Consider the following 25,415-nt stretch of genomic DNA (forward strand, 5'->3'; position numbering starts at 1 on the left):
GACTTTGTCCTCCTCCTTTGAATGTTTACTACAACTTCCTGTTGGATTGGTGGGACGTGAGGGGGACAGGCTCGACAGTGAACATCTGGCAGTTGTTCTAAAAACAAGGTTGTCCACCCATTTCACATAGGAAACTATTCAATTATTATTATTATTTTTTTATTTATATCGGGCCAGCATCTTCTGTAGCACATGACACAAAAAAGTGGGGGTTCCACATCTACATAGAGCAGTGGTCCTCAAATTACGGCCCGCAGGCCAAATACGGCTCCCAAGGCTTTTTCACTGGCCCCCAAACACAAAATGTATAACTGATAGATGCTGCCCACTGCACCATTAAATATGCGCGGCTGGCATATAGAACAGCAGTGCTGGCCCCACCCATCCACATACTGCAGAAGCCAGTGAGCAGTCATTGGCTGGCTTCCAATCCAATTCTGCATCAGGTGGCACTGTTGTCCAACTGGACGGCAGGTTGTCACCTGGGCATGCTTCACTGTCTGGTGCACAAAGACGTTCTTCGGGCGCCGCGTGACTGAATGGCTGCTGCTAGAGAGGTCTCCTCCAGGCAAGATTGGGGGGAATCAATACCTAGATTCAATGTAATATTTTTCAACATCATTTTATGTATGTTCCGGCACCCCAGCAGTCTGCAGTATGTTGACCTGGCCCTTGACCAAAAAGGTTTGGGGACCCTTGACATAGAGAGTGAGCCCCAGAGCTGAAATTCCCAGTCTTATTTTGCAATCTATCTGCTGGCAATGGATACAAACAGACCTTACACAAACAATAAGCACTTCCACAGTGGGGCACAAACTGAGGAACAAGCCTCCCTGAGGTTGTCCATTGGACTAAAGACTCTCTTCCTTATGAAACCTCCATGAAGTTGTCAGTTAAGCTGAAGGCTCTCTTATCAGCAGGTGGGGACCACCCTGAGATCCATGTTTGTTACTGTATACGCCAGTCAAACAGAAGTAGGTTTATTTTTTTACATTTTGTTTTTTTGCCCATCCAGATATGTGGCCCACGATGAATGCACTTATTAAGGCTTTGTCAGCCACTGTTAAGATTCCTACATACGCTTAAACGTTGCCACAAGCAAACAACCAATGTCGCCAAAATGCCTTTACCAACAACAGAGACAAACAACAAGGCTTTATAAAGACGACGTCCGCACATCGATATTGCAAATGACCAATTCATGGCAATACTGCACATGCAAATGGAAGTGAAATTGTGCACGACATGCTCGCATATTGAACAAGGTTTATTAACCAGTTGAAGACCACAGGCTTACACCCCCCTAGTGACCAGGCAATTTTTTACAATTCAGGCTTCTGCAGCTTTAATATCTCGCTGCAGGGCCGGACAACTGAGCACACAAATAAATCTTGTCCCCTTTTCTTGCCACCAACAGAGCTTTTTGTTGATTGCATCTGATTGCTGCTGCAACAGTTTTTTTTTTTAAATTTGTCTTTTTTTTTTCTCGAAATAAAATTGACTTTTATTTAAATTTATGCCACACCCATCCCCGAGATCCAATCATAGAGATCCCCTCTCATAGGCCTCAGCCTATGAGAGTGATCCGGTTTTTCTGAGGGCCCGTTTCCACTATTGCGGTGCGGAATCGCCGCATATCACCGCTGATGAAATCGGATGCGATTCCGCATGCGGTATTTGCCGCGATTTCGCATAGGCAGGGTATATGCGATTTTAACCATGTCACTGCTGGTGTCAATTTACATTACTTTCAATGCGAAATTGCACGCGAAATCGCGGGAAAAAACGCATGCGATTTCCCTATTAAATACATTGTCTGCGATTCGCCTGCATTCCAGACGCAGGCGAATTCTGCAGGGTCTACTGTGCAGAAAAATCCTGCACATAAAAACACAAATGAAAACTGACAAGTGGAAACAGTCCCATCCACTTGTATTGCCTATGCGAATCCGCATGCGTTGTCTGCATGCGGATTCGCGCTAGTGGAAACGGGCCCTGACTCTCCTGGGGACAGCTCAGTGACAGAGCTGTCCCCCGTACAGTGCTGCAGTAGATCGCAGCGCTGTACATGTAAATATAGAAGGCTGATCACTGAGGCCGCCTCTCTCCCCCTGCAGGGAACGGGCGCAGAGCGAGCAAATCTCACGCATCGCAATACAACACAATACTGTGTTAGGCCCGGTTCACACTTGCGGTTCTCTGCCAAACGGACCGGATGACCTGACCGGATCCGGACCGGATCCGGATCGGAACCGTACGGTTCTGATCCGGATCCGGTCAGGTTGCATCAGGTGTTCATCAGGATGCGATCCGGATCCGTTTGGCAAAAGATAGTAGAAAAGGAATAAAAATGTTGGGGTCTGGGAGGTCAGCAGAAGGTGGACCTGTGGAATCAGGCCCTCCGCTGTTAAGCACTCACCTCCACCTCCGACATACTGCCAACATCTCCAGCACGTTTAAAGTCACTGCTGCTCCACTCCAAAATGCTTGCCCATGTGTCCCCATCCAAAATCGCCGCTACAATACGCATAGGAAGTGGGGTAGAACATCCGGATTTTTAGCCAGTGTGTTGTGCGCTCTCCGGTTCTCATTGGTTTGTATTGGCCGGATGGTGCAGCCCGGCTCCGCTCCGGATACGGCTGCCGGAGGAGCCGGACCAAAAAATAGCGCATGTTGGGTCTTATGCTGGAGTCTGGATCCGGTCCGGACGAAACGGACGCATGTGAACGGACGCATAGGCTTTCATTGCTATGCCGTGCGTCCGTTCCGTCCGTTCTGCATGCGGTCCGGCTCCGGCACGGCGATTCCGGACGGCGACCGCTAATGTGAACCGGGCCTTAGGTGGTCCCAGGAGAGCCACTCTGCGGCAGCAATTCTGGGTAAAGCGGTCGCAGAGTGGTTAAATTATATTGTACACGAGGCCATCTGCACAATATTTGCCTGAAACTCATCTGAGTTGATCCACTAGACTGGTGAAAACAGTCGGTCGCTCGTCGTCGGTTTGCTAAATTTTTTCACTGGGATCGAATCTGCTGACAATCGTTCGCGCTACACGCCGAATTTCGATCCATTTCGTCCGATCCCGTCGATCACTCTGTGCGGAAAATTACCGTTGATCGCCCGCGGGTAGGGAGCGCGTCGCTAGCGACGTTCGAGTGCCCGACGACCGACGCAATAGAGCCCGCATACTGTACCTGCTCCACCGGCGCGACTCCAGTCCCCCGGTCACCGCTGCTCTGTCTGCGCTCTGGTCTCCAGGTCCGGCATGCCTCACTTCTTCTAGCCCGGCAGGAAGTTTAAACAGTAGAGGGCGCTCTACTGTTTAAACTTCCTGCCGAGCTAGAAGAAGTGAGACATGCCGGACCTGGAGACCAGAGCGCAGACAGAGCAGCGGTGACCGGGGGCAGTCGCGCTGGCGGAGCAGGTAATGTATGCAGGGGGGAGCGGCGGCGGCAGCAGCAGCACCACCACAACAGATTGTGAACGGTTTCAGGCTGAAATCGGTTCACAATCTGTTTGCAGTAGAGGTAGCCATACGATCCCTCTCTGATCAGATTCGATCAGAGAGGGATCTATCTGTTGGTCGAATCTGATGGCAAATCGACCAGTGTATGGCCACCTTTAGTGTCTCAGAATGAAGCTGGCCTTGTCACAGTCCTGGGGATTACCTCAACACCTGTAGATAATTGGAACCAATAACATCTGATTTATAGAAGTGTTCTGTGGACCCACCAGCTTCGTGTGAGCTGCTCACATGCAAGTTATTAGCTTGATTTAAATTCCACTTTATTATTTTTTTTTAAATGTGTTTTCATCCACCTTTAAAATGGAACTTTAGTCAACTTTAGTGAATAAACCAATACGTTACAAAGTGAGAAGTTAAAAACTAGAAGAGAAATTAAAGAGAGCCAGAGGTGGGCTCATAAAATAAAATAAACATTATGCTACCTCATCCGGCAGCAAAACCGCCGCTCTCCGCCGCTCCTGTGGGCCGCACTGGCACACTTTCATTTTCTTGTCCTCTGGGTCACGATGCTGGAAGGAGAGAGATCTCTCTCAGCAACATGCAGGGAGGCCGGGGGGAGCGGCAGGGGCGTGGCCAGGGAGAGAGAACTGCCCAATGGCAGCTCTGGAAAGCCTGCAGGTGTAGGGAACCCCTCTCCTCTATTTACCCCCTGAGATAGCGACAAATATTGTCACTAATATTGTCACTAATTTTAGGGGGCTATGTCGCAGCTGGGGGGGGGGGGGGCAGAGAGCAGTGGTGTGGGGACACAGAGGCAATTTGTTCATATTGTTTGGTCCACAATGAGCCAGCATATCATCATCTTTACTGCTGGTGAACGTGAAAAAAAAAGCATCAATTGCCATTATTTATAACCACACCCCCTAACAATGCGATAGGCTAAATGGTTGTTTTGTTTTTATAGATCAGATAGATATGCACCTCTCCCTCTAGATTTTAAAGAGAATCTGTAACGTCAAAACGTCCCCTGGGGGGTACTTACCTCGGGCGGGGGAAGCCTCAGGACCCTAATGAGGCTTCCCACGCCGTCCTCCGTCCCTCGGGGGTCTCACTGTAGCCCTCCGTACAGCGGCGACGTAAATATTTACCTTCCCGGCTCCTGCGCAGGCGCTCTGACGGCTGTCGGCTCCGAATAGGCGGAAATACCCGATCGCCGTCGGGTCTGCTCTACTGCGCAGGCGCAAGTCTCCGGCGCCTGCGCAGTAGAGCGGACCCGACTGAGATCAGGTATTTCCGTCTACTTCGGAGCCGAAAGCAGCCACAGCGCCCCCGCTGGAGCCAGCAAAGGTAAATATTGAATTGACAGTCGGGTCTGTCGCCGGCTGTTCGGAGGGCTGCAGCGAGACCCCCGTGGGGCAGAGGACGGCGTGGGAAGCCTCATTAGGATCCGGAGGCTTCCCCCACCCGAGGTGAGTACCCCCCAGGGGATATTTTTGATGTTAGTGTCTCTTTAAGCCTTTGGCAGGGCCCTCTCTCCTCGTGTATCATACTTGATTGTGCCCTCTACTCAGAACAATGTGATCTTGTATTATTAGGCCTACTACTCCAGAGTATGATCTGGCATCTTATTACTTATTACCTGTATTGTGTTGTCGGTCACCCCTGTTATCATTTTCTGTAATCTTATATATTGTCCAGCGCTGCGTAATATTTTGGCGTTTTTATAAATCCAATAAATAATAATAATGCTAATGCTCAGAGGGAGATTCTGATTGCTTGGCAGTAGGAAACAGTTATTATTTCCCAAGATGCAACAAGGCTCCCACAGTGGGATGTCAGGGCCATGGTCATGAACTCACACGGTGAGAGGTGTTTCACCACAATATCAGCCATACATACCTCATTGATGATCTATTCCAGAAAAGGTAAGCACTTCCTCGTGGTAATGGGGGTATCAGCTACAGATTGGGATGAAGTTCAATCCTCGGTTACAGTTCCTCTTTAGAGCTTAGTTATGTAAACGAGCTGTTTGAGAGCAAGTAATATGGGCTTCAGTCAATGATTGCGGTGATGACGCTGCCATCTGTGAAGGCTCTGGAGTCATTCCGATCATGTGATCGCATGAAAGTCGCCAACTCCTGTAAGGGAACGCCTGTGCCCGCTGCTCTGCTTGGCAATCATTGATCATAAGTATCTTGGCTCCATCCCGTTGTCTAATGTTCCTGAGCTGAAACATAATCCTCTGTAACCCTTATTTACTCACCAGTCTGTGACCGCGATCCCTGGCTGCCAGCCTGTGCCCAAGCCGTATATATTATTGACACAGCGAAGTGACCTGGCTGGCATGCAGCGCCCAGGGTGGCATGTCGTGTTACATAATAACTGTTTTCTGGCGCTAATTGTACTGGCGGCCCCCCAGTCTCGGCAGGTGACGGAATTATTTCGCGGAAGGATTATTTGGTAATTACACTGCCAAGAGTACAACAACCACCTGTTCAGTGCCAATTTACATACGGCATTAAAGTCATAAAGTACCACAAAGGTATATGACATTTTTAATAACTGTTATTTATAATTATTATTATTATTGCTGTAATTATAATTCATGCCCATTAAGCTTATCACAGGGCACGTTAGGAAGCGAGGGAAGGAGAAATAGATCACCAGCCAGAGCTATTTACAGTGGTTTGCAAAAGTATTCGGTCTCCTTGAAGTTTTCCACATTTTGTCACATTACTGCCACAAACATGAATCCATTTTATTGGAATTCCATGTGAACGACCAATACAAAGTGGTGTACACATGAGAAGTGGAACGGAAATCATACATGATGCCAAACATTTTTTACAAATAAATAACTGCAAAGTGGGGTGTGCATAATTATTCAGCCCCCTGAGTCAATACTTTGTAGAACCACCTTTTGCTGCAATTACAGCTGCCAGTCTTTTAGGGTATGTCTCTACCAGCTTTGCACATCTAGAGACTGAAATCCTTGCCCATTCTTCTTTGCAAAACATCTCCAGCTCAACCAGATTAGATGGACAGCGTTTGTGAACAGCAGTTTTCAAATCTTGCCACAGATTCTCGATTGGATTTAGATATGGACTATGACTGGGCCATTCTAACACATGGATATGTTTTGTTTTAAACCATTTCATTGTTGCCCTGGCTTTATGTTTAGGGTCGTTGTCCTGCTGGAAGGTGAACCTCCGCCCCAGTCTCAAGTCTGTTGCAGGCTCCAAGAGGTTTTCTTCCAAGATTGTCCTGTATTTGGCTCCATCTATCTTCCCATCAACTCTGACCAGCTTCCGTGTCCCTGCTGAAGAGATGCACCTCCGAGCATGATGCTGCCACCACCATATTTGACAGTGGGGATGGTGTGTTCAGAGTGATGTGCGGTGTTAGTTTTCCACCACACATAGCGTTTGCATTTTGGCCAAAAAGTTTCATTTTGATCTCATCTGACCAGAACACCTTTTTCCACATGTTTGCTGTGTCCCCCACATGGCTTGTGGCAAACTGCAAACGGGACTTCTTATGCTTTTCTGTTAACAATGACTTTCTTCTTGCCACTCTTCCAGAAAGGCAAACTTTGTGCAGTGCACGACTAATAGTTGTCCTATGGACAGAGTCTCGCACCTGAGCTGTAGATCTCTGCAGCTTGTCCAGAGTCACCATGGGCCTCTTGACTGCATTTCTGATCAGCGCTCTCCTTGTTCGGCCTGTGAGTTTAGGTGGACGGCCTTGTCTTGGTAGGTTTACAGTTGTGCCATACTCCTTCCATTTCTGAAAGATCACTTGAATAGTGCTTTGTGGGATGTTCAAGGCTTTGGAAATCTTTTTGTAGCCTAAGCCTGCTTTAAATTTCTCAATAACTTTATCCCTCACCTGTCTGGTGTGTTCTTTGGACTTCATGGTGTTGTTGCTCCCAATATTCTCTTAGACAACCTCTGAGGCCCTCACAGAGCAGCTGTATTTGTACTGACATTAGATTACACACAGGTACTCTCTATTTAGTCATTAGCACTCATCAGGCAATGTCTATGGGCTACTGACTGCACTCAGACCAAAGGGGGCTGAATAATTATGCACACCCCACTTTACAGTTATTTATTTGTAAAAAAAATGTTTTGAATCATGTATGATTTTCGTTCCACTTCTCACGTGTACACCACTTTGTATTGGTCGTTCACGTAGAATTCCAATAAAATTGATTCATGTTTGTGGCAGTAATGTGGAAAACTTCAAGGGGGCCAAATACTTTTGCAAGTCACTGTTTATTTTTGGTTTTCTTATTGCAGAGAAGGATTTAGGGCCCTGTTGGATTTTTATTGATGTCATTTATCCTGCTGGGGATATATTTCCCAAAGCAGGTTTGGTCTGTAGTTTCAGTATCAGATCAGCCTGTGGTACAATTGAGTTCCATTGGCTTAACCTCCCTGGCGGTTTATTTATTTTGCCAGGGAGGCTGCAATGTGGTTTTTGTTTAATAAAAAAAAAAATATTTCATGCAGCCAACTGAAAGTTGGCTGCATGAAAGCCCACTAGAGGGCGCTCCTGATCCGTACTTTCGATCGCCTCCGGCAATCGAAAGTAACAAGATAGGCCGCAATGAGCGGCCTATCTTGTTTCGCTTTCCTCGTCGCCATGGCGACGAGCGGAGTGACGTCATGGACGATCCAGCCCCTAGCGCCGGCCGGAACTGTTTGTTCCGGCTGCGCTGGGCTCGGGCGGCTGGGGGGACCCTCTTTCGCCGCTGCACGCGGCGGATCGCCGCGGAGCGGCGGCGATCGGGCAGCACACGCGGCTGGCAAAGTGCCAGCTGCGTGTGCTGCTTTTTTCAGAACCGAAATCGGCCCAGCAGGGCCTGAGCGGCGACCTCCGGCGGCATACCCCGAGCTCAGCTCGGGATTACCGCCAAGGAGGTTAAGGTGGCCACTAACGATCCAATTTCTTGTGAAAAATCGTTAGAGCGATCAGAAAATTCTGATCGGAAGAAAAATCGTTTACTACATCAACAAACCAATCTTTGTTTCCCATCTATCACAACCAACAAGAAAATCCAAATGTTGAGTTGATGAAAATCCAATCGGCCGACTATTTTTATAATAGTTTGTAATCGATTGTGCCCATCAATGGAGATTTACAACCAATCTGAACAGAACTTCTGATCGCTTGAACAATTTTTCGCTAGTAATTGGACAGTTAGTGGCCACCTTTAAAAAGAATACCATAAAGTGCTACATTGAACAGACAACGAGCCCTTTAGCAAAATTGTCACTACCCCTCCCTCCCAAATTTAAGGTAGTGCCCCCCCGATAGGTAGCTAGGGGTACCTCCAGTATGGGTAGCCAGAGGGTGTCCCAGAATGGGTAGCCAGATGTGCCGACCAGTGTGGGTAGCTTGAACAGATCCCCCAGTGTAGGTATCAAAAAGAGCCAGTAGTATAGGTAGCTGGATTAGCCCCCTAGTATAGGTATCCCACCCCTGGTATAGAGGTATAAGTAGCCAGATTAGTCCCCACCTTTCCTGACTATATATAGCTAGATTAGCCCCCCAAACGTAGGAAGTCTTCCAAGTTTAAAGGTGGCCACACATGATACAATAAAATGATCCGATTTTACAGCAATTTGATAAAAACAATCGGATTTTCCGAAATATCTGATTTTTTTTTTTTTGTTTTGTTTTTTTTTTTTTTTTTTTTTTTTTTTTTAATTCTAGCAAGAAATCGGGATTTCCGTTTTTATTCTATAAAAGTCTATTGGGATTGCTGGATTTTTCTGATCATCATTATTATTATTATTATTATTTTTTTTTACTGAAAATTGAATGGTGTGGGGTAAAGTGTCAAAATATATATATATACAGGATCTTCTCAAAAATTAGCATATTGGGATAAAGTTCATTATTTTCTGTAATGTACTGATAAACATTAGACTTTCATATATTTTAGATTCATTACACACAACTGAAGTAGTTCAAGCCTTTTATTGTTTTTCTTATTGATGATTTTGGCATACAGCTCATGAGAACCCAAATTTCCTATCTCAAAAAATTAGCATATTTCATCCGACCAATAAAAGAAAAGTGTTTTTAAAACAAAAAAAGTCAACCTTCAAATAATTATGTTCAGTTATGCACTCAATACTTGGTCGGGAATCCTTTTGCAGAAATGACTGCTTCAATGCGGCGTGGCATGGAGGCAATCAGCCTGTGGCACTGCTCAGGTGTTATGGAGGCCCAGGATGCTTCGATAGCGGCCTTAAGCTCATCCAGAGTGTTGGGTCTTGCATCTCTCAACTTTCTCTTCACAATTTCCCACATATTCTCTATGGGGTTTAGGTCAGGAGAGTTGGCAGGCCAATTGAGCACAGTAATACCATGGTCAGTAAACCATTTACCAGTGGTTTTGGCACTGTGAGCATGTGCCAGGTCGTGCTGAAAAATGAAATCTTCATCTCCATAAAGCTTTTCAGCAGATGTTTTCCAACTCACCGGCAGCGTACTAATACGTACGATCTAATTATAGGTCGCCAGATTGTCCCTCCCCCCACGTAGAGGTAACAAGCAGAGCGATGAAGACATACCTCATTGGGCTCTGCCGTCAATAATCCCCCTTCATGCATCCCAATCTCTATGATCATCTGTGCCACTGGTGTACCTGAATTAGGCACAACACACTGCCCTGCTGTGCTACTGCTTTAGGCACAGTGTTGCTGGGGGGTGGTGGGATAGTCATACTGGGGAGAAGAGGGGCTGCATGTGGAATGGGGAGAGTGCAGTTGTACATGAAAGGGGAGTCAGAAGGAAGCCTAGGGGTGGAGAAAGTACAAATCCATCCCATGTGTACAGTATGTGTCTCTGACCTACAATCACTCCTCTCATGAAACAGAAGCTCTTGTATGCTTCCACGATAAGGCGTGTGCATTGCCAGATGGCAGAGTCACCCCAGTGCCCACAAGCAGGGAGCTGGATACTGGCAAATACCTTCTGTTTTTTTGGAAAGCAATATTGAAAATAATATTGGTGTTGCTATTAACAACCTGACGTTTTCCAATAGCAGTAGTGTTAGCCTACTGGCATCGGGAACACTGACAGGTCCTCTTTAAATCGCACCCACGCCAGATTATGTATAAAGAGTCCAGTTCTTTCTCCCTCTCCAAATAAAAACAAACGCCTTCCAATAACACGGACCTGTTTGTGATTACAGCAGCCTTGAACCGCACAGTAGTTGAAAGTTGACTTTGTTAAGTAAACAATAACACAGGCTAATTCCGCATTGCCTTAAGTGATGGAACGGGAGAAGCTTGCGGTGAAGAGCTATTTGGCTTTATGACATAACATCTAACAATTTCTTCTTCCCTCTTAGAAAAACCATAATAAAAACAAATTGCCACTTAAATCCCCGGAGCTGGAAACCCCATGAAGAACGCCTCCTTTGCGTCTTCTAGCCAAGTCGCCTGTGAAAGTGCACCTGTCATGCTAAGCAAAATGGCAATGCTATCGCTACCTGCCAACGAGTTAGTACAGTGCAGGATACTGGCAGACTTCTGCACGTCTAAGTGTGTGAGTTCATTACTTGCTACCCCAGGGGTGGGCGAACTACGGCCCACTTGGCCATTTCATCCGGCCCGCCAATGCAAGGTTGGATTGTGTGCCTCCCTGTAGGAGAACTGGCTTGTGGCATGCAACAGACACCTGAGACGAAAATTATTTATACATACCTGGGTCTTCCTCCAGAGCCCTTCAGGCTATTGGCTCCCTCGCCATCTGGGAGCGATGCTGAAGGCTGCGAAAGGAGTCTTCTGCCAGGTGAGTAGCTTATATTTCTTTTCAGGTGCCAACAATGGGGACTATCCTGAGGGGGGGAGGTTCTGGGTTCATAACCTGAGAGGGAGAAAAAACCTATTTATACATATGTACAGTATATGTACAATCTCTGTTGGCATTGAGCGTCTTTAAAGATCTGTTCTGTCGGATCCTTAAAGACCTCTGATGCCCAAGCATGACCGATCATAATGCTACTTTCAACTCCCTCCGATTGATCGATGACGCTCTGTCGTGTGCCGATTGTTGACCCTTTGCGCCCGTCCATACCAACACATTGCTAGCCTCAAGGCTGAGGATGTGTCTGTACAACATTGTTTCACGAATTGCCGACCATGGAATTGTTACCGGATCTGTGTACATAGCTTAACACAAGGGCCGACTTAAGATTGGAGAGGCTGCAGCACACAGTTTTTGCTGTGGAGAGCGGTCATTCTCAAGCTATGTAGACAGGGGTGTATCTGGGTAATACAGCCCCTATGGCAAACACAGAAATCCCCCCCCCCCCCCTTGGTCTGAGCCCCCTTTCCCTCTAAAAACAGAATCCTTTCTCTCATACATTTGTTATGGTTGCTTGTGTTTTCTGGCTCGGGATATTGCTGAAGTTACTTTTTTGGATTCATCTTCTATCCTCTCTGTACTCCTCCCACTCCTAACCTTCTCCTCTCCTTTCCACTCATGATTACAGCTAATTAGTTTGAGCATTGGATTAAGATTATTCAGGGCACCCGGAATACCAATTAATATGTGCCCCGTCCTTTTACCCCACCCTCCCTGTTTATTGGTTGAAAGTTGAAATGTTACAGCCCCCCAGCTGCTTTGGGGGGTTAGGGCCCTTTTACATTTAATCAGTTCCTCTCAGTTAAAACGGAAAGAAAACTGATTTTCAAAGTAATGCCCATGTTTTCCTATGGCACCTTTCACACTTAACGCGTTTTAACTGAAATCTTTGTCACAATGCACTGCTATGGAAATAATGCGTACCAACGCGCACTAACGCACACCAACTGATTAAGTGTAAAAGGGGCCTAAGTCTAGTGTTCAATCTCTGAACTATTGCTTTTTTCTGGAGCACTATCCACATATTTGATGACCAAAGAACCCCAGTGAGGACGGAATTTCCTCACCTGCCTCCATACTGTGGTTGCTAGTCATGCAACCCACACTTGTGAGTATTCTTTATCTCTTTAAGACTACGTGTTCAGCACTTGGCAAACTACACCATAAGGGGCTCTCTGTGTTTTTTCCTATCTCCCTAGAAAGTCTGTTGTATCCCTTGGGATAACATACACCCTCTTTATTGGTTGAGAGGGTGTTAAAGAGAACTCGAGGTGTGTTTAAAGAATGTTATCTGCATACAGAGGCTGGATCTGCCTATACAGCCCAGCCTCTGTTGCTATCCCAAACCCCACTAAGGTCCCCCTGCACTCTGCAATCCCTCATAAATCCCAGCCGTGCTGTGAGGTTGTGTTTACATCTGTAGTGTCAGTCTCTGTTGCTCCACCGCCTCCTGCATAGCTGCAGTCCCTGCCCCTGTCCCTTCCCTCCAATCAGCAGGGAGGGAAGGGATGCAGGCGGGGACTGGAGTTCTGCAGGAGGCGGGGAGAGCAGCAGACTGACACTATAGAGATAAACACAGCCAGCTCTGACAAGCTGTTTGTCAGCAGCGTGGCTGTGATTTATGAGGGATTGCAGAGTGCAGGGGGACCTTAGGGGGGTTTGGGATAGCAACAGAGGCTGGGCTGTATAGGCAGATCCAGCCTCTGTGTGCAGATATTCTTCAAACCCACCTCGGGTTCTCTTTAAGGCAAGTTGAAGGATCTCAGTCCAACAAGAAATAGGAGACCACAATTCAATACTGCCAAAGAGGCAGTGTTATCCATATGCCGCACTACTGTTGTAAAACAATTGTATTACCCCTGGATAGCAGAATTAAGCAGCTGGGTTACCCAAATACCAGAGTTTGATAAGCCCCCAGATACATAAAGTACATTGAGAAGCCATGGTCCCCTAGATATTAGACCTAAGTAGCCATGTGCTTCTCAATTTAATAAATTATTACAGGTCCTTCTCAAAAAATGAGCTGCTTTTGGTTCATAAGTGGCTTGACCTGGGGAATGCGGCACCTGTAGCCCATTTCCTGTACACGCCTGTACATGGTGGCTCTGGATGTTTCTACTCCAGACTCAGTCCACTGCTTCCGCAGGTCCCCCAAGGTCTGGAATCGGTCCTTCTCCACAATCTTCCTTAGGGTCCGGTCACCTCTTCTCGTTGTGCAGCGTTTTCTGACACACTTTTTCCTTCTCACATACTTTCCACTGAGGTGCCTTGATACAGCACTCTGGGAACAGCCTATTCGTTCAGAAATGTCTTTCTGTGTCTTACCCTCTTGCTTGAGGGTGTCAATGATGGCCTTCTGGACAGCAGTCAGGTCGGCAGTCTTACCCATGATTGCAGTTTTGAGTAATGAACCAGGCTGGGAGTTTTTAAAAGCCTCAGGAATCTTTTGCAGGTGTTTAGAGTTAATTAGTTGATTCAGATGATTAGGTTAATAGCTCGTCTAGAGAACCTTTTCATGATATGCTAATTTTTTGAGATAGGAATTTTGGGTTTTCATGAGCTGTATGCCAAAATCATCAATATTAAAACAATAAAAGGCTTGAACTACTTCAGTTGTGTGTAATGAATCTAAAATATATGAAAGTGAAAGCCTAATGCTTATCAGTACATTACAGAAAATAATTAACTTTATCAATATATCCTAATTTTTTGAGACGGACCTGTATATGCTTCCACATAAACAAATCAAATGTGTCTATGCCTCCAAATAAAAGAATCAAGTAGTCACATGACCCCCCCCCCCATAAAATACTGAGCAGTCACAAGCATCCAGATACTATAATTAAAGAGACACTGAAGCGTAAAAAAAAAAATGATATTATGATTTGTATGTGTAGCACAGCTAAGAAATAAAACATTAAGATCAGATACATCAGTCTAATTGTTTCCAGTACAGGAAGAGTTAAGAAACTCCAGTTGTTATCTCTATGCAAAAAAGCCATTAAGCTCTACGACTTTCAAAGTCGTGGAGAGGGCTGTCTTCTGACTTTTATTATCTCAACTGTTAGTGAACAATTTTCTTTTTCTCTGCCAGAGGAGAGGTCATTAGTTCACAGACTGTTCTGAAAGAATCATTTTGAATGCTGAGTGTTGTGTAATCTGCACATATTATAGAATGATGCAATGTTAGAAAAAAACACTATATACCTGAAAATAAAAATGAGAATATTTTATTTGCTGCTAATCAAATTTGCAGACGACACGACCATTGTAGGGCTCATCACCAAAAATGACGAGAAGGCGTACCGCCACCAGGTCGGAAACATATGCCGCTGGTGCAGAGAGAACGGTCTGGTCCTAAACACAGCGAAAACGGTGGAGATGATCGTTGATTTCAGGAGACGTGCCTCTACCCCGCCTCCAATCCACATTGATGGCAAGGAAGTAGAAAGAGTCCCCAGTGTTCGCCTACTGGGCACAACTATCTCCAACGACCTGAGGTGGAACACCAACACTACCTCAACACAGAGGAAAGCCCAACAGAGACTCTTCTTTCTCCGCCAACTGAAAAAGTTCGGTGTGGTCCAAAAACTCCTGACAAACTTCTACTCAGCCACAATCGAATCCGTCTTATGCTCGTCCATCCTGGTCTGGTATGCCAGCTCCTCCGCCAGCGACAGGCTCAAACTGCAGAGGGTCATCATATCTGCGGAGAGAATCATCGGGAGATCCCTTCCCACTCTGGACTTCCTCTACCACTCCAGGTTGAACACCAGAGCATTAAAGTTCGCAAACGACCGCTCACACCCTGGCTACCGCTTCTTTAATCAGCTCCCCTCGAACCGGAAGCTCCGGTTCCGATCCATCTACACCAGGACCTCAAGACACAAGAACAGTTTCTTTCCCTCGGCCGTCAACCTCCTGAACTCTCTCCAGGGAAATGGCCATCCCCACCCCACAATACCATGACGCACTGAAGCACTCCGCACATAGACGGCGCTCTAGCTTAAGCACACCTTTCGGTTGTTTTTGTATTGTAACCTATGCCACATTGTCTTCCCCTGCGTAAAGGTCATATAATCTATATATATAATAGACTAAGTGCCTCAACCTTCAAACAAGAAGAAGTACTTTGCATGAGAAAATTTATGCATGCTCAAACACCAAGTTTAAGGCCTCTTTTCCATGGACTGTTGAGCTGTGTGCTCAGCAAGCAGTTACCAGGCAGCAGTGAGCAGATACCAGGCAGCAGCAAGCAGTTACCAGGCAGCAGCAAGCAGTTACCAGGCAGCAGCAAGCAGTTACCAGGCAGCAGCAAGCAGTTACCAGGCAGCAGCAAGCAGTTACCAGGCAGCAACAAGCAGTTACCAGGCAGCAGCAAGCAGATACCAGGCAGCAGTGAGCAGTTACCAAGCAGCAACAAGCAGTTACCAGGCAGCAACAAGCAGTTACCAGGCAGCAACAAGCAGTTACCAGGCAGCAACAAGCAGTTACCAGGCATCAGTGAGCAGATACCAGGCTGCAGCAAGCAGTTACCAGGCAGCAGCAAGCAGTTACCAGGCAGCAGAAAGCAGTTACCAGGCAGCAGTGAGCAGTTACCAGGCAGCAGTGAGCAGTTGTGAGAGTTTGAGAGCCATTTCACTGCCTATTCACAGTCCATGGAAAAGAGGCCTTACCCTAGCAAGTCTGACATTGCAAATCTGGCCTAATTGGCTATTCATGAGGCAATGCTCATGCAAATGCATGCACAAACCAATACCACAAAGCAGTCACCCTGCTACATGCTACATTAGCACTATCCGGCTTAGTGCACACCAGAGCGGTTCGGCAGCGTTTTGCGATCCACTTGCAGCTGCGGATACGCTTGGGTAATGTATTTCAATGGGCTGGTGCACACCAGAGCGGGAGGCGTTTTGCTGAAACACATACTCCCGAGGTGAGGCATTTTTTGGATTGCGGAGGCGTTTCTGCCTCCAATGTAAAGTATAGGAAAAACGCAAACCGCTCTGAAAAAACGGCAGTTCAGAGCGGTTTTGCAGGCGTTTTTGTTACAGAAGCTGTTCAGTAACAGCTTTACTGTAACAATATATGAAATCTACTACACCAAAAACGCTTTACAAAACCGCAAAATGCTAGGTGAAATGCTACAGAAAAATAAGAAAAAGCGTTTCAAAATCTGCTAGCATTTTGCGGATCTGCTAGCAGTTTTTGGTGTGCTCCAGGCCTCCAGGAGCGCCACGGGGAGGATTCCCAATGCCCCCTTTTTATACAACTGGGGGGATCGCAGGGTCCCAGGCTCTCTCACTGCCTGGAAACCACAGCGGCACCCCGGAGGGGGAGGCTGGGTGGCGTGGACGACCCCCCCAAGTGTGGCCAGCGCCGGGGAGAGCCGTCTGCACCCACCTCCCAATATTAAAAACAGGCACTTACCTTAACGTCCATTGCGTTCTGCTACATGCGCAATAATTTGGGGGCACCACATGAGAAAGGAGAGAAGCATGGGTCACCCCGAGCTTTAGAGCTCAGGGCTGGCTCACATACAGCACTCCGGGGGGGGGGGGGGGGGGAGGACAGGCGCACTCACTCCAGGGTTCACACCACCGGAGCAAGCCATTTACCACCTGCCTCCAAAGGATACAAACTGCACAAAATGCTTTCCATGAGAAAATTAATGTGTATGTAGCAGAACCCAATGGACGTTAAGGTAAGTGGCTGTTTTTAATATTAGGAGGTGGGTGCGGACGGCTCTCCCCAGCGCTAGCCGCGCTTGTGGGGGGGGGGGGGGGGGCGGCTGCGCCACCCAGCCTCCCACTCCGGGGTGCCACTGTGGTTCCCAGGCAGCGAGAGAGCACTTTGCAGTATTGGTTTTTTGATCCTGCATAGTTTGGCATGCGAAAGCAAATGCATATTTGCATGAGCATTGCCTCATGAATAGCCAATTAGGCCGGATTTGCAAAGCCAGACTTGCTAGGGTTAAACTTGGTGTTTGAGCACGCATACATTTTCTCATGGAAAGCCTACTTCTTCTTGCTTCAAGGTTGAGGCACGTACTCTATTAGATAGATAGATGCGGCGTATGCTACGACGCGGTATGGCTAGTGTTCTGTATTCTGTAAATGTTCTGTTCCTACTGCATGTCCTGTCCTGTATCTGTAACTATATTGTGTATCATTACCCTGTACGGGCCAAGCCCAATTCCGGGTACGACCCAGTCGTGCTTGGCGAAATAAAAGATTCTGATTCTGATCTACTAGTAATTATTCATAGTACACAACCAATTCACTATATCATATATTTTATTTCCGCTTCAGTGTCTCTTTAAGTAATCACATACCTCCAGATAAAATAAAATAATCAAGATGAATTAAATAGCCAAGTTCACCCTACATACATATATTAAAGTGAACCTAAATCAAAAAGAATTTCACTTACCTGGGGCTTCTACCGGCCCCCTGCAGAGATCCTGTGCCCGCGCCGTCCAGGAATGATCCTTCGGTCCCCCGCCACAGCTAAGTTCCAGTTTACACCGACTGGCCAGTCGCCTGGCTGTCTTCCCAACCCTGTGTCTTAAATATTTTTTCCCATACACCCTAAGGCCTTGTTCACATTATAGGCGGTTTTTAAAAATTTTAGGCACGGGCGATTTTCAAAATCGCGCTGAAAGCACTTGTGCAATGATTCTCGATGAGAGAGTTCATATTAGCCCAAGCAACGCTTTGAAAAGCAGTGCTTGGGCCATTTTTGAGGCGATTTGCCTCAGTGGAAGGTATAGGAAAAATGCCAAATGCTCACAAAATTGCTTTGGCAAGCGATTGCGCGAGCGTTTAAAAAAAAAATACATTGTATTTTTTTCCGGATCTAAAGACGGAAGCGTTCTGCAAAAGCGCTTAAAAAAACGCCCACAAAAATGAGCGAACGTGCAGAAAATCGCCAGAAAACGCTTTAAAAAAACGCAGGAAAAAAAGCCCACTGCGGACGGACACGCCAGCGAACGCAATGTGAACAAGGCCTCAACAAGCATGCAGCAGATCAGGTACTCTGATTTAGCTGACTCAGGTGTTACTGGATAAGACACTACTTATGCCAGAAGATCAACAGGGCTGCCAGGCAACGGGCATTGTTTACATGGAAATAAATATGGCAGCCTCCTTTTCCCTCTCACCTTGGTTTTGTGGGAGATTCCTTTAGGCTCATAATACAGTATGTAGTATGGGGCTTGTGTGTGGTCCAGACCCGAGGCCCTCCGGAATCAGTGGAATCCTGGGTTCTCTGTAAAGCTAAGCACTGGTGATTTGTTATGATGTATTATAACGGCGTGTATGTGATCTTGTAATGTATACTTACATACATTTATTCTGTAAGAATAACAGGTTCATTTTTTCTTCAGTCACTTTTAGAATTTTTGGGAGAACTTTTTCTATTTTGTTAATTAGGATTAATAATTGTTAATTTATTATTGTTAGGCCTCTTGCACACTTTATGCGATTCCGTTATTTTTTTTTTTTTTATACGATCCAATTTTTGATTCCCATTAAAAAACGTAGCAGCATGCAGTACTTTTTTTAATCAGAATGAGAAATCAGATCATATAAAAAATCGGAATCCCATGTAATGTGCAAGAGGCCTCAGTTTGATTATGAGACTTTTCGGACTCTTATCTTGTTGAGGTAATACAGTTGTTTTCTTTCCTAGCCTCTAAAAGGCACCCTGAGCAGTGGCCTACATTGAAAATCTGGACTTACCTGTGGCTTCCTCCGCCTCCTTGTAGCCCGCGAGGTCCCCCGGCTTCCTCTTCATCCCTTCCGTGGTCCCGCTTGAGGCGTTGATAATCCGGCAACATCAGCTGAATTCGCACATGCGCGCCCCCTGGGTGCCCCCGCCGCATGATTAGGCCGCTCATGGTAAGCATCCTGTGCATGCGCAGCTCAAACTTTAGATCCCGTGCATGCGCAGGATGCTTATGGAGACCAGCGTGGTTGCGCACCGGGGGTGCACACACTCGACTTCAGCTGAAGTCACCAGATTGCTGGAGCCTCAAGTGTTAAGCAGAATTACATGCGCAAAGTCTGACAATGAGTAGAGGGTACAATATAGGCTGAACAGAGGCGCCAATAGAATAAAAACAGTAATTAAAAAGTTAAAAGTTCGCTAAGGAGGCTAGGGTGGCTCCGCCCCCTCCAAGCAGACACAGAAAACTGTGTAATGTAAGCAAAATAAATTTATTGGTACACTCCAGGGTAAAGATATACAACGCGTTTCGCGGGTATGAGCCCGCTTCCCCAGGCAGTAGAAGTAGGAGTACACTATTGGGGGGAAAACAAACACAAAGGCACGTATTGGTGTGTGGTAAGACAAAAATGCTCACATGATCGTTAATCTGCTTGTTCTTAAATATGCGTTAATTGTTACAGAGGGCTATGGGGGAGTGTTGAAGTGATTAACATGCTGCGGGGGATTTTAGGGTTTTGGTGTGCAATTGGATGGACCCGGGGTGTGGGGAAGGTATGGGGGAAAAAATGAACTTAGGAAGTAGGAAAGGACCGGCTCGGATAGAGTGGGTTTGGATAACAGGGAGGAGTACATGAGGGAAGAAATATGCCTGCAATTTAAAACGAGGGGAGATAGGCTGCTCCGGTGGATAAAATTCATGGTTTTCAAACAACAAAACATCAGAGTAAAAAGTGCCTAGGCACTTTGGCGCCAGGTGTGTTGCTGACAGATTGCTGGTAAGTTATTTTCCTTCTCATTTAATTCCGTCTGCACATTTATCGCTTTTATGCGACATAGTGTTGGATACAAAACCCTATCCCTCCTTTATGGACAGACTATTTAAAGTTTTTTACTCTGATGTTTTGTTGTTTGAAAACCATGAATTTTATCCACCGGAGCAGCCTATCTCCCCTCGTTTTAAATTGCAGGCATATTTCTTCCCTCATGTACTCCTCCCTGTTATCCAAACCCACTCTATCCGAGCCGGTCCTTTCCTACTTCCTAAGTTCATTTTTTCCCCCATACCTTCCCCACACCCCGGGTCCATCCAATTGCACACCAAAACCCTAAAATCCCCCGCAGCATGTTAATCACTTCAACACTCCCCCATAGCCCTCTGTAACAATTAACGCATATTTAAGAACAAGCAGATTAACGATCATGTGAGCATTTTTGTCTTACCACACACCAATACGTGCCTTTGTGTTTGTTTTCCCCCCAATAGTGTACTCCTACTTCTACTGCCTGAGGAAGCGGGCTCATACCCGCGAAACGCGTTGTATATCTTTACCCTGGAGTGTACCAATAAATTTATTTTGCTTACATTACACAGTTTTCTGTGTCTGCTTGGAGGGGGCGGAGCCACCCTAGCCTCCTTAGCGAACTTTTAACTTTTTAATTACTGTTTTTATTCTATTGGCGCCTCTGTTCAGCCTATATTGTACTTTACATCCACCCTTGGTGGAGGGGGATACCCCTTTTTTCCTCATCTACAGAGAGCGACTTTTTAATCCTGAGTGGGGACAGGTCAAACTCCTCACCTGCTTTTACAGTGGTTACCTGGAGGTAACCCTGGTTTGTGAGTATTATTTTACTCTTTAATATTTACCAATTGTCAATACCTACTACACCATATTGGGCTCTCGGTTCTCTCCTCTCTCGCAATGAGTAGAGGGTAATGCATTGCATTGCATGTAATGTATTCTGTTCTATACATCATGCGGTAAGACCTTACGCACAAAATTCTGATTACTGTAGACGCTCTGGAATATAAGACGCACCTAGGTTTAGAGGACAAAAAACCAGGTTAAAAAAATATACTAAACCTGGTGCATCCATGTTCCAGGAGCGTCCTGTAGTCTTCCTTCACTGAGAGGGGCGGGGGAGAGGCGGCGATGCGCCGCTGATAGATGCGACTGGAGGCAGGGCTGCAGCCGTTAGCCCTGCCTCCACGAACGACCAACTTTGCGACCAAGTCTTGCGGGGGTGGGTTTGGGGGTGAAGGGACCCCCGTTTAGCGGCGCGATAGCGGCGGTTTAGCAGGGGCACACATGCCCCTGCTAACTATGAGCTCTGAAGCGAGATTTATTCTCGCTTCAGAGTCTTTTTAAGTGTCCAGTCCTTCTGTTTATTCTCCTGTTCCCCGTGTGCCATTCTGGTCCCGTGTCCCCTCCTGACCTCCCCGCAATATCTTCTCTGCTTCCCTGTTGAAAAATAGTTTGTGACAGAAGAGCTCACCTCAGCGCAGACCTCTCCTCTTCCTTGCGGCTCCCCCTAGTGAAGGCTTCTGCTGATCGCGTCATCAGCTGAAGCCTTCACTAGGGGAAGCCTGTTGTATTTTGCTGCCTGAAAGAGTTAATTTTTAGGCATGGAAGTGACAGTTTCTTTCTTATCTGTACCGGGAATATAGTAAATATCACTGAAAAGCAAATTACAGCTATAAAAGTTTCCCTGGCAGGATACAACTTCCGAGAGCAGAGGGAGATAGAAAATAGTTCATGTATTTTTAGGGGCACTTAACCTAAGCCGCCGTGGAGGATATCTCAGCCCCTGGTGGGGTGATTCCTGTGCTGTAAATTGCTGTACGCGCAGCCAGCACTTTGCTAGCTGCGCGTCCAGCTCGATCGCTGCCGCTCTGCGGCGATCGTCCGCACGCAGCGGCGGAAGAGGGCCCCGCCAGAGCCCTGCGCAGCCCGGACCAATCAGTCCCGGGCAGCGCAAAGGGCTGGATCGGATGGGTCTGACGTCAGGACGTCGGCTGACGTCCATGACGTCATTCCGATCGTAGCCATGGCGACGGGAGAATCCAAACAGGAGATCGCGTTCTATACGCGATCTCCTGTTTACTTTTGTTGCCGGCGGCGATCGGACTAGAGGGACACATGCGCCCTCTAGTGGTGTTTTATGTAGCTACCACTCAGGTAGCTACATGAAACAAAAAAAAAAATAAAAAAAAAGTGCAATGCAGCCTCCTTGGCGGAAAAATTGAACCGCCAAGGAGGTTAATAGGCTGCCACTGAGCAGAGGCAACAAATCATTCAATGTACTTTGCAAATATTTAAATATAAAAAAGTCATTTTTAGTAGTAGGAGAACAATGCAATTGTTAATCTTATTTTCACCTAGGGTTCACTTTAAAGCTGATCTGTAAATGATCTTCAACCACTTTACCCCCGCGCGTACGTATTTCTCCGCCCCTTTTTCCATCCTTTAAAAACCAGGGACGGAGAAACACGTACTTTCCGCGTTCCCGACGCTGCCCGCGCTCCCGCTCGTAAACACGCCGCCCGCCGCTAGTAAAACCGCCTCCGCCCGCTCGCCCAGAGATCAATGAACGGGAAAATCCATTCCCGTTCGTTGATCTAAGCCCCGCAATGATCAGCTGCTCTCCTATGGGCAGCGCGATCATTGTGAGAAAAAACTCACGTGTCCAGCCTCCTTATTCTTCCTCCAAGCTTCCGGAAGGAAGCTTGGAGGTCGCATTAAAACAAAAAGTTACTGTGGCCATCTTGTGGCCAAATAGTAAACTACACCCTACACATTTTTCACATACAAATAAATGACTTTTACACATACAATTAACTCATTACCTCCCACACTCCCCATTTTTTTTTTTTTTGTAATTAAAAAAAAATTAAAAAATTTACAATTAAAAAAAATACATAAATAGTTACCTTAGGGACTGAACTTTTTAAATATTTATGTCAAGAGGGTATAACACTGTTACTTTATAAACTATGGGCTTGTAATTAGGGATGGACGCAAAACTGAAAAAAATGCACCTTTATTTCCAAATAAAATATTGGCGCCAAACATTGTGATAGGGACATAATTTAAATGGTTTTATAACCGGGACAAAAGGGCAAATACGTTTCATGGGTTTTAATTACAGTAGCATGCATTATTTAAAAACTATAATGGCCGAAAACTGAAAAATAATTATTTTTTTCCCCACATTTTTCCTATTTTCCCATTAAAACACATTTAGAAAAAAATAATTCTTGGCATAATGTCCCACCTAAAGAAAGCCTAATTGGTGGCGAAAAAAACAAGATATAGTTCATTTCATTGCGATAAGTAATAATAAAGTTATAGACGAATGAATGGAAGGAGCGCTGAAAGGTGAAAATTGCTGTGGTGCTCAGGGGGTAAAACCCCTCAGTGGTGAAGTGGTTAAATGTCTTTTAAATTTTTTTTTACCACAATCCATATCTTCTGGGTTTCGCTGCTTCCTGATGCTCCTATCATTTAAACTTCTCACTTTTAAAGCCAGAAATAATCCTCAAGATGGCCGCGACCTCAGAAGCACTTCCGGGGCTTTGTGGTGTGCACACACTGCTGTGGCAGATGGCACGCGTGGCATCTCTCTCACTGTCTGGGCTGCGACACCCAGAGATGAACCGCACGAATGAAGAGCGTGCATAGGGGGTCATGGATGATGCGACAGCATGTGGGCGTAAGTGGTCGGAGCCGGGACGGAACAATTGTAACAGCTCTGCCTCTTCCTTTGGATACGTGTTTTTTTTTTACGAAAATTAAAAGTGAACTCGAGCCGAAGCTCAGGTTCAAAACAAGATCTTACCACAAAGAAAGGGAAGCCTTAGGATCCTATTGAGTCTTCCCTCTCTAGTCAGCAGCCCTCCGGTGCAGAGCAGGGCCCCCCTCCGAATCGGGGACACGCAGCTCCACTTCCATATTATCGGCTGCACTGTAGGCGCGCGAGCCCGTCCACTCATGCGCAGTATCACAGAGCCCGCAGGTTCAGCTTACTGCACACGAGTGCGCTGAGTCGGCTATTGTGTGGCCACGCTATAGGAAGAGGAGCTGTGTGGCCCCGATCTGATAAGCAACAATGCCTTGTCACTAATCTTCTGGGGGGGGAGGGGGGGCGAACTCAGTGATGGGGGACATTAGAAGAGAAAGGGAAGCCTCAATGGGTTTCTAAAGATTCCCTCTCTTTAGGTAAGTATATTTTGTGTACCAACCTCAGGTACACTTTAACAAAGGGTATACGGGAGACATAGGCGGCAGGAAGATGAAGATCAATGCAATGAAAGGTATGTCTTAATTAATGGGACATACCCATGTAGGATTTTTGATTTAAAAATAAGATTTCATGTTTCCATTAACCACTTCCCCTCCCCCGGGACAAGTAACTACGTCCCAGCAAATTCCCATATCTTCTTGCAGGGCGCGTCCTGTGCCCCCCCCCCCCCCCAAATGCAACTTTATTTCCAAATAAAATATTGGAGCCATACATTGTACCAGGGAAAAATGTAAAATGTTGCAATACCCGGGACAAATGGGCAAATAAAATCTGTGAGTTTTAATTACGGTAGCATACATTATTTTAAAACAATAATTGCCGAAAACTGAGACATTTTTTTTTTCCATTTTAATTTATTTTTTTTTACTGTTAAAATGCAGTTGGAATAAAATAATTCTTAGCAAACAGTACCCCCCAAAGAAAGCCTAATTGGTGGCAAAAAAAAAAAAAAAAAAAAAAAGATTGTTTTGCCGTGATAAGTAGTAATAAAGTTATAGGAAAATGAATAAAAGGCGCGCTGACAGGTGAAAATTGCTCTGGTTTTTTAAGGGGAAAAACCCTTGGAGGTGAAGTGGTTACAGTCCGGTTCGCACCAGCTTCTGTTAGTGTGTGTCGTTCACATTCTTTTCTGCAAGCATGCAGTAAAGCATTTGACATCTTCCGGTGGCTTTCAATGTTTTTCACCCCTCCCCCCATGAGACGCGGCAGTATGCGACCCTGGATGCAGCATGTTGCAGCAAAATGGGGAATGCAGTGTTCGTGCAAACGGCGGTAAACTAAGGTACATGGGCAGGACTTTAAAGGGGCACTATGGCGAAAAATTGTAAAATTTAAGATATGTGCAAACAGACAAATAAGAAGTACATTTTTTCCAGAGTAAAATGAGCCATAAATTACTTTTCTCCTATGTTGCTGTCACTTACAGCAGGTAGTAGAAATCTGACAGGTTTTGGACGAGTCCATCTCTTCATAGGGGATTCTCAGCAAAGCTTTTATTCTTTATAATGAAATTCCCTAAAAAGGTTTT

The 25,415-nt window shown here is 46.1% G+C and overlaps 1 protein-coding gene across 3 annotated transcripts in view; it reads left to right on the forward strand.

The window, feature by feature from the left end:
- Positions 1-25,415, forward strand: part of NCOA1 (nuclear receptor coactivator 1) — a 712,820-nt gene that overhangs the window by 78,448 nt on the left and 608,957 nt on the right. The gene's annotated exons all lie outside the window — the stretch shown is intronic.

The sequence above is a fragment of the Hyperolius riggenbachi genome, chromosome 4 (genome assembly GCF_040937935.1).
Source record: "Hyperolius riggenbachi isolate aHypRig1 chromosome 4, aHypRig1.pri, whole genome shotgun sequence".
NCBI classification, from domain to species: Eukaryota; Metazoa; Chordata; class Amphibia; order Anura; family Hyperoliidae; genus Hyperolius; species Hyperolius riggenbachi.